The sequence below is a fragment of the Etheostoma cragini genome, chromosome 24 (genome assembly GCF_013103735.1).
Source record: "Etheostoma cragini isolate CJK2018 chromosome 24, CSU_Ecrag_1.0, whole genome shotgun sequence".
NCBI classification, from domain to species: domain Eukaryota; kingdom Metazoa; phylum Chordata; class Actinopteri; order Perciformes; family Percidae; genus Etheostoma; species Etheostoma cragini.
The window spans coordinates 8,554,190-8,563,484 of NC_048430.1; the positions used below are offsets into that span (position 1 = coordinate 8,554,190).

At 39.7% G+C, this 9,295-nt stretch overlaps 1 long non-coding RNA gene across 1 annotated transcript; it reads left to right on the forward strand.

Moving 5' to 3' along the window:
- On the forward strand, window positions 1-4,968 carry LOC117939591. The gene is made up of 2 exons (XR_004655632.1): window positions 1-80; window positions 4,677-4,968. It is a non-coding gene; the product is annotated as an uncharacterized LOC117939591 (long non-coding RNA).
- The last annotated feature ends 4,327 nt before the right edge of the window (window positions 4,969-9,295 follow it).

The following is a 9,295-nucleotide window of genomic DNA, read 5'->3' on the forward strand; positions in this document are numbered from 1 at the left end:
GGAAGCTGCTGACTGTAGCATGACAGGGAGGTGACTACTCTGTTTGGCCTGGTCACACTCTATTTAAGAAATTTGGACATGTGAGTACAATACACACACACACACACACACACACACACACACACACACATACAATGAGTAAAGGCACATATGTCAGTGGACGTTTGTGTTTGTCATTCCATATGTGTCTATACGTGTGTTTGTTTGTGCATGTGTGGGCATGTGGGTGTTCAACATGGTTGTCAAGTGCTTCAGCAACACAATCTCTCATCTGCCATTCGCTCAGATCAACTGACACGCAGCCAAACCAAACAGACATAAAGACAGAGCGGAAGGCATCACTATGCAGCTCAGCGGTGCAGTTTGTCCTGACCCTGTCTGTGGCCCTCTCCTCTCTGCTGATTCTAATGAGCTCCCCCGGGATTAGATTTAGGCGGCCGGTGTCCCAATGAGGTATGGAGGGGTTCAGTACAGGGAGGAATGTGGCGGGAGGCAACATCAATACACACACACAAAAACATTACACTCACCTCACAACACAGACACAAACTTGTTTGAGCAGGAAGGTGTAGGTGAAATAGTGTATCCACTATTTACTGTAAAATAGCCTGAGAAAAATAGATTTTTCAGCACATCCATCCAGTTTTTCGAAGCATACATTACAACATTACTTGCACACAAATCAGGGCTCCCGTAGGATTTGTATGTGACTCTTTACCCTAGTAGAAGTTTAAAGATAAGATATCACATTCTTGATGCATTACAATTGATTGAAAAACTAGCCAATGATCTTCACATTTCCAATCATATGGGCGTCCAATACTTCTACCTTTTTTGACAAACAAATGTGCTTTTCTATGCTTCTTGGGGGTTCTACCCACTTCTGGCTAACGTTATCTGCTTTATGGTTTTGGAAAAGCAGAAAAATTACCTCAAATTTTCTCAAAACGGCACTAGTTGCCACCAAATGATATTTGTTGTGTTCACACAATGACAATAAAGTCTCTTGAATCTTGAAAAAGCGCTCCATAGAACTGAATTAAAAGGAGAGTCAGGTGTGGGTTTGCTGCTATGATTAGTCCTTCATAAATACGAGTAGTCATGGTGTGAACTAAAGTTAATATAACAATGTTGATTATAGATGCTTTAGATCTATAGATGCTTTTTTCACAAATAAGTTGTTTTTTTATTTGCTAATAATATGTCTAGGACAATTGGGTTTTTGAAAAAAAAATCCAATTATTAACAATAACTTGGTTTTTCTATGATGTACAACATTATGTACCCAAATCCTAAGATTATATAATGTTCTTTTTTTATTATTGGCATTTAACTGAAAGTCTGATTATCCTATCTCTCTTCCAACTGAATTCCATTGTGATTGTAAACCAGTCAAACGTTCTGTTCTTTTTCTCTCACAGGAGTAGTTGTGTTGTAAGCAATCATTGCTCCCGTTGAAGGATAAACTGATTAAGTCACCTTAGTCGCATACAATTTAAAAACATATGCTTCAGCTGGAAATGAACACATGTTGGGGTAGACATTTTGACTTTTTTTATACATAAATTGCCTTAAAAAAATTGTGCAGTTCATCATCAACAAAGAATAAGAAGTGTTGTATTCCAGAAGTACAAGTATCTGGAGTTTAGCTGCCATCCCATTAGTTTCCCCTGAACTTACAGCCATATCAGCTACTAACAACTATCTAGTGCGTTGTTTTTAAAGTCATGTTCTGTCTTTGCAAGTGACACAAAACCCTTATTTGCCTGCAATTCCCCTCATTGGTACCAAAGGTTAAATGGTAAGCGGGCTGATCAGGTATTGTCTGTGCTAGACAAGCTCATTAATGTGTCACAATTCATTATCAGAGCCTTGTCCTCACCTTGTCACTTGGCTAATGGGAATATCAATCATAGACTTCCCCCATCACGACCCTTCTCACATCTTTTGCTGCGCATCTTGCCTCTGTTAACTTCTCATCCCGAAATACCACCAGGCCCAAACAGATCTGTCTGGAACAAATGTCAAACACATTTCGGCTCAGGGGTAAACAGCCACAAACATGGCCGCCGCACAAAGTGGGATTCTTTTCTTGACGTAGCCGAAGTGCCTGTGCTGCTGTTTTACAGATGTTTCCAGCTGTTGTACCCGCATACAGGGTGTTTGTTGTGACAAGGGGGATGAGCCTTTGTGGACAAAGGAAAATGATGAGCTTTTATTGTTGCCTGTAGGGAAGACAGTGCTTGCAGCAACAAAGTTGATAGGAATTCATAAGCAGGAAAGATAAAAATAGATAAAATAGGCAGTGGAAATAATAGATTAGCTAAGACAAGGCAAGTTAAGATACACATGTAAATGGATCCAAGGAACCTACCAAAGAGGTACAAACGGGTATATAGAGAAAATATGTACAAAAGGCACATGCTGTAAATCACAATTTGAAAGCAGCACTGTAAAGAAGAAGAAAAAACTTTAGTATTCGTCACCTACATTTGTACAATACAATGTAGTAAAATTCTATCTCAGCGTTTAACCTATCCTAAGCATTAGGAGCAGTAAACAGCTGCATACAGCGACCGGGGACAAACTTCAGGTTCAATGTCTTGCTCAAGGACACTTTGACATGTGGACATAACAAAGTAACAGGACCTGCATTTTTTTTAAGAAGTAAATGTCTACATCTATCTGTCAGTTATGATTCAATTGAAATTTGAATTGAATTTGATTTGAATTGTAATGTGATTGTGTTGAATCAGACTAGTTGAATTTGGTTCAATGTAATTCAGTTTGGTATTTTATTTGAGAACAGGTCACAGGAGTGAAAACACTGTGTAGGTGGACTCTGGGTGAGTAGAGGTCTCAAGTGTTGCAGAGAAAGTTTTTTTCAAAAACTAAAATGACTTGATGTGAATCCAACATATTATTAGCAGATTTAAATCAGCCTACCTGTGAAAAATAAATGAAAGACAGGCTTACTGGTCTATGTCTCTAAGTTAGCCATACACAGATACAGTTAATCCTAAGAACTCACTGTGCCACATGGATGTTTATGTAACATTAAATTCAAGATTTATAAAATCATGCCAACAATTTTTATTTGAATAGCTTAGTATTCTATACTATGCAATGTATGTATTTAGGCCAGGCACAAGTTATTGTAGGTCATTCCATGTATTTAGTAGGGGGTCCGTGCTCCTTCTCTTTTTCAGCTAAGACCCCTGCGATACAGCACACTGTGATGTACTTACAATGTATCTTTGTGCTTGGGCAGCCTTGCAGGCCCCACCTGGCCACTGTGGTGGAATATCCAGAAACACCATGTTGTGGTTGGATAAGACTGAAGGGAAAGTTTAGACAACATCAGGTCATTCATAGATCACAGGCTCAGGGGTCGAGAATATTAACCCACACTGTTCTTGTATAATCATGTTCGTCTCTACAGCTTCAGGGAATCTAGGCAGCTGCATGATAAGGGAACGTTTTGTCTCAGGAGTGTCTCCTTTTGGAGGTCAAAGGGCCAGCCACACTTTAGCCAATTTCCCAGAGAGGGAGAGAGAGAGAGAGAGAGAGGCTGAACTAGGCTTCAGCATCTTTGTTTATGGCGCCTGCAATATCTTTGTTTAACTTAAGGGTTCCAGTTTTAATACACCTTCATGAAAACAGGAACTTGCCTGCCTAATTGTCTCCTCAATTAAGTGTTCATTAAATGCTTCTGTGTAAGTCATAAGTCTCCCGAGCATTCCTCACATACAGTATGTGAAGGAGTTGTGCTGCCTCTGAGTTGTTACTTAACAGACACACCTTTGCTTGTTGAGTTACATCAGAAAATATTGGTCACAGGTTGTTTAGATATTCTATTTTATCTTTTTTCTGCACCTGCACAAATGTCTAAGTAAGTAAGACATTTTTTCTACCAGTTTTCTTCCACATGTTTTGTTGCTTGATACAGTAGCAGTTTAAAAAGATGGTTTTAGGAGGGTTCAGGTTGAACCCAAAATTAGCCACCCAAACACTTCAACACACCTGCACCTAAGACTGTCTGACATAAATGAAGAGTGTCAAGGTGCTTGTATGATTAGTTTAATTGGGTTCTAAATCCATTAAACAAACAAAATTAATGAAAATCACTGGTCAGAGTTTAAGGGAATCAGTGAGATATTTTTACACTTTGTCCTCTGATTTTTTGTATTTACAGTAAATGCTCCAGAGGGGACTACTTCATCTGTAATTAGTTAAAGTAGGTAATTATAAAAGCATACAGTCATGATGTATTCATTCCATTAAGCCTCAATGTAGTTGCATATAGCATGTCATTATAACACCTTAACAGACAGAGCTTTCCTCTTTCGGCCCTGCTGGCTTATTGAAACATGTTGAATATACTGACTTCCACGACATAGGGATTTGAAGACTAGAAAAAGGAGGTTATTGTGAAAAGATAAGCAGTATAGGAAGTATAATAGAGAGAGAGACTGACATGAATGAGCCAGAATTCCCAAATCATTTGGGAACTTCGTTTCTCTTCTTCTTCTCTTTACCAAACCTTTGATATAGAGCCAAGGGTGAGAGGAGTTCATTGACTTGGATAGCTCGATAGCAGGCGTTGCCTCCAAAGCTCCTTGCTCTCAAATTGCCTGTAATTTCATTTTTGTGTGTAAATATGTGTTTCTTGTCAGGTGCGTTGCGGGCGAGAAGAAAAACAGGCACGCAGACAGCTCTGACAAGCAATTACATCGCAGCTTGTTTGGGAGGCAGGTTGGGATGAGCTGTGGTCGGCTGGCGGGGCAGAAGATTGAATACTCCAGAGACGGAGAGGGAAATGGCCAGAGGGAGAACACAGGTGAGACATTCACAGGCACGCTTTCATTTTTTGTATTCTAATGCTTGTGTTGTTGATTGAGCATGTCTGGAGTGATTGCTGCACAATTGATTCGCTGCACATCTGGCGAATAAACCACCTGCCTAACACCTCGTTTTAGGAAACACGTCATAACCTAAAAGGGCCAACGTTTCCATCCTGCTGCAATAATCTTGTTTAATCTTGGCAAATAGTACATGATTTTTGGTTAGAATGGGCATTTCTTATTGCAGCTTTTATCTAAGAAACAGGCCGTGCATTTGGAGTAACAATCACTTTATTTACTTGCTGTACAAGGCTGTTATGCAGCTGCGTATGTATAACTCTATATTACACACTTTGACTTAAAAGAAGGAGACAAAGAATTTGAATACATATTTTTGTTCATCCAAAATGTGTATGATTGCACAGTAATGATTCAAATGAACACCTCAACAATATGTTGTGTAGTCCCTGTTTATTTGCCCCAAACAGCCAAAGTACCGACAAGGGATGTGTTGGTATGAATTTAGAAATGTAACCTCCCAGTTATAGTGACCAAAATGATCATGCTTTTCAGGAGTATTGCGTTTTTTTTAAAGTGTGTGTTCAGCGCCTTTAGCAGCAACTTTTTTAGTGCACGTTCTGCAGACAGGATAGCTATCTTCAGTCAACTGTCCTTCGGCATTCTTATAATAAACCAAAATAATGGCCATGCTTCAGACTCCTGTCATCTCCTCCTTCCGCCACGATTCCAACTTCAAAAAACGCATGCTGCGCGGCAACTTCAGGAGACTCTGTGTTTTCCACACCAGTAATTGTTACCTCCCTCAATAGGCTTTAGCCGTAAGCTCACTAAAGTTCATCATTCATTGTATCTGAAGACACGTATGTTTAATTGTGGACACAACAGTAGCGTTCAGTAAAAGAAATCCTCCATCCTTTAATTTCTCAAACATAAACAAAACATCTGACAGCAGCTTTTCCTCAGGTCGGCTATATGGCATGGTGTAAGGCCAAGGCCACAACCCTCAAAGCCATCCTGCCATCAAAGCTGGTATTACTGCAGCAGTGGATCCGCAGACCAAGCTGACAGTTACATGCAATAGGTAACCTTTCCGTGGTGGACACATATGTGGATGTCAAAGGAAGTGGCCAGCCCTGCTCTTCTCAGCCCTGAACCGGGAAGTCTCGCCCTGGGCAAAGTAAGAACGCTCTGTGGGAGAGAGTAAACTTTTTCCATTTAGGGACGTTCTATTTACTTCATTAATGGCCTAATTACTGCCAGTTAATAATCCTAGGAGAGAAGAAGCAGAAATGAGGAGGGAGGTTGGGGCGGTAGAGCCAGGCTAGCTTATAGTCTTGTCAATAACCGTTGTTCCTAAAGACCACGAACTAGACAAAAGCTCCATCGCATGACACTTTAAATGAATCCCCGACTCCTCTTCTTGCCTCCTTGTGAATAAATATTGCAGACATATGTAAACTGAGTGGACCCCTAAACTGGAAGTGACTTTAAGCAAGTGAAGGGTAAAAAGGAAACATTACTGCATTTTTCAGGTGAACCTTTTGAGTTTTTGTGCATATTAAACACCCCAATACCAAAGGGGACAGTCCCAATATGTGTTTCTAAGTTAAAAAGGTACATTATATGACAAAATTAGTCTTTTTCAATGTAGTCAACAGCAACTTCACTCAGGGAGGATATTTATGTCCGCTTGCTTTTAGTTAATTTACTGTAGTTAATGTTAACACACTAATTTGTGCCATTAAGTAATTGCAACTTATCTTGACAGTGCTGGTCTTTGAGGGATCAAAAAACAGAGACTGGTCTAATTGAGGATCCTGTCAGCTTTGTCCAATTTTGTATAGCCTTACTGAATAAAAAAAAGCACTCCTCTGATTCATGCTCTTATAACATTGTCAGACAGAATCAAAGATATCACCTTTTTGATCTCACTCACTCTTCTTCCTTGTCGAAACCTGCCATCTGCTTTACCCACAATGCAATTCAACCACAGACCGTTCCAGATTCAGGGTTGTTATGCATCTTATTTGTATTGTTTTGACTGGACATTTTCATAGCAACAGGCTATAATTAGTTTACGCTATATTAGAGATTAATAAGAGCTGATTTATCATATTTACTTATATCATTCTAGCAACAGGTTCCCCTCAGTTTAGTATGAAAGCTTCTTTTTAGTGAAAAAAAAATGTATATCTCAGTTGATAGTTTTAATTGGATGTCCAAGACTAGTTTCTAGTTTTAAAAGAGTAAAAGTACTCGTGATGGTTCAAAAGGTAGTATGGTATCTTGTATGTGATTGTGAAACAAGCAGCCCCCACATATGCTTCGGAGCAGTGTGTCTGGTGCCCCTCTGCCATCTCCAATGGCCATGTGGGCGGCTCGCTTCGGCCTCGCTTCCCTCTCCCCTCGTCTCCCACTACAGATGTGGGTCGAGGGTTTTGCAGGGCCTTTGCTCTTTGCTGAGAGAGGCAAGGAAACGAGCCTTCACCCTCCTCCACACTGGTCTGAAATGCAGCCAAGTTCAGCGAGGCTATCGTGACCCACCGCGTGCAACACTTACATCTAGTTCAAAGGCTGCTTCCTGCTCCATGACACGGAACAGAAATGTGTATTTCTCTGGCAATTAGCTGAAAAAGGTGGTGGAATGACTGGAGTGGAATACGTCATTTCTGCCATTATGATCGATGTGTAGGATAATACAACCGAAAAATTGATCGGCTCTGTTGTAGTCCTCTATTTACTGGGTCGGATATGTTGTAGCTTGTGTTGCCAAATTCTTTACAAGATGCGTCATTTACTTATGACAGGAGTGATGATGAAGGCTATATGCTTGACTGCTAATTTCTTTTGCATAACAAAGCCAATTTCTAATTTACTACATTCTGCAACGATATATCATAACTTGCAGTTGTTGGACAACTTTACTGCAATACAAAGTCCTTCTTGCAAATATTTTACTGAGTTCTCGCTTCTTTAACTCTGCAAATCATTCATTTGTTAGCTTCATATCGACTCCCTCTCACAGCATTGTTTGTGACTAGCTCTGGAATGCTGACATTTTCCTTTAAAGTCAGGTCTTGTCTGGCCCTTTTCCCAGGTACACGTGTATAAAATTGGTCTCTCTTATATTGTTTTCATTGATTCTGTCATGGCAACCTTGTAACAAAGCCCTGCTTCATAATTGGATTGCTACATTAGACACAGTAGCTTCAATTCCCCATGAAAAGACGGAGAGTGAGACATAGAAAGGCGAAAATGTCTTATTTTGTGCGACGCAAAGCTGCTGGGAAATGAGTAACAAAGATCTGATTTCACACAAAGAGCTGTATCAAACATAGAGCGACAGGATGTTAGAAACATAACGATAAAGAGAAAGACAATTAACTCATTTTATGGGTTAGGGTCAGGGTTAGCCGGGCTGGCGGTTAGTGTTAGGGCTTGTAACTCATGTACACACATTATTTAAACCCAGGTAGTAAAGTTAATAACTGTACGATTAGAGTTTAGTGATTTAAAGATAAGACCTATTTTCTTGTATGTATCTTGTATTGAGGAATGCTAAATATCCCAGTATCCCAGTGATTGGCCAGAATCAGAACCTGTCTGGTTAGACCTACTTAATATTAATGAAATGGTTGTCAGGACATAACACCAACAATAGAGAGACTTTGTGAGTTTGGGTTGTAAGTATGGACTCTGTCAGCAGGAAGTGGACAGAGTCCATAATTAACATAGTGGAACTGAACATCTATTTGTTTGAGAATTTTCTTTGAGGTATGCAGGGCATCACCAACAGGCTGTTCTCCTTTGTTTTAATAGTGTTTGGTCTGTTTAAACTGTAGCATATTTGTATGTACAGTACATATGTTGTATTTTTCTGTATTTGGATGTCCTTGAGATAGTCTTTCGCTTTCTGATTTGGAAGGCAGAAGTTTAGATTTTTATGAAAAATACATTTTAAAAAAGTTACTCAGAGGAATGCACTATGAGTTATATTTGGGAGGAAAATGAAAAATGCTTGTTTACCCAAAATAAAATTGATCCAGAATTGATCCAAGCAGGATTAATATTTTATGGGCAACTCTGTCTCTCTGTCTTTTACAAACATGTGTTGTGTTGTGCTGGAGGCTTCACAAACAGGAGACATGACAGTCAAATTAAAATGGCCAGCGGTCTCTGCAATTATTACAAATCACTAGATGTCCACAGCTCATATTGATCCTGCGCAAAAAAAAGTTAAATGGAATTGACAGCTGTAAATTGCACTAATAGTTTTCTGATGTCCTTATTGGTTCTTCTGAAACTCAACAAAAGCAAAAGAGGTCTTAAGCATCACCTTAAGCGGGATGACAGGATCTTTCATTCTGGTTTTTCTCTCCTGTTGAGTATGAGCAAAGGGAAACGGAGAGCACAGTGGCACAACAGATGGC